The 1,099-nt window shown below is 16.5% G+C and overlaps 1 protein-coding gene across 1 annotated transcript in view; it reads right to left on the reverse strand.

The window, feature by feature from the left end:
* The window catches only part of LOC102675197, an 8,089-nt gene that overhangs the window by 5,639 nt on the left and 1,351 nt on the right, over nt 1-1,099 (reverse strand). The window lies entirely within an intron of this gene.

A 1,099-nucleotide genomic window follows, 5' to 3' on the forward strand; every position in this document is an offset into this window, starting at 1 on the left:
AGTTGTTGACACAATGAAAAACAAGCATTATTTATTTGCTTAAATATACTGCTCAAGAACTTTTGTACACGCTAATGTATATATTCTTCAAATAAATATATATGAACAATAATAAATAGCGTTGATTTATTTTACAATATTCTTTTACGCAAAACTTTAATATTGATATTAATAAAAATTTCTTAAGACTTTTCTTGAAAGAAATTATCTGACCGAAAACTTTTGCATACTATTGTATAGATTCATATCAACCAATTTTTGTTTATTTTGATCTATAAAATCGATCATCCTAAAATTTCTCATGAATATATTAATACTATAAGATGAATTACCTATAATTGTGTTTAAAAGATTGTAAAATGTTATAAATATTTTTAAAATTTTTAATTAAAAAAATGTTCATGTAAAATATGAATAGTTCTAAAAATATAATTTTTTTTTTGTAAATAGACGATATATGATTAATCGATTCAATTTGTCATTCCACAAAAACATAAAAATTTAAAAAAAGTACGAAAATAATATGTAATAAACAGTTTGTTTATTACATATAATAAATTTTATAGTATTATTTGAAATCAATTTAAAATATTTCGTAAAATAATGTTTTTAATATAAATAACTTAATATTTACTTTTTTTTCAATGACAAGTTGAATTAATTCGTTACAAAAATGTGATTTAATTGAAAGAAAAACAAAATATAATATATATATCCTCTATATTCATTTATATATTATCATAAATTTGTTCTTCAAACAACTTTTATTTGAAGCTTTTTTTTTTATATAACTAATTCGATTTAGTCTTAAATGATTCATTCTATATATTTTAATTTCATGATTTTGAATCATGATCATAATTTTGCATATACAATTAAAAAATATATTACTTGTCAAATAATTTTAAAAAAAGGATATAAATAAAGATAGTTTTAATATGATCAAATGTATATATAATAAAAATAATTTATATATAAAATATATTATATATAAACATTTTTTAATTGTCTATAAAATGTTTATTTGTTTTATTAATTTCATATTTTTTTTTTTTTTTGCAAATTGTAATAATCTAAAAAAAAAAATTATTCAAGATTT

This window comes from Apis dorsata, unplaced genomic scaffold (genome assembly GCF_000469605.1).
Source record: "Apis dorsata unplaced genomic scaffold, Apis dorsata 1.3 scaffold_1058, whole genome shotgun sequence".
In the NCBI taxonomy this organism is placed as follows: Eukaryota; Metazoa; Arthropoda; class Insecta; order Hymenoptera; family Apidae; genus Apis; species Apis dorsata.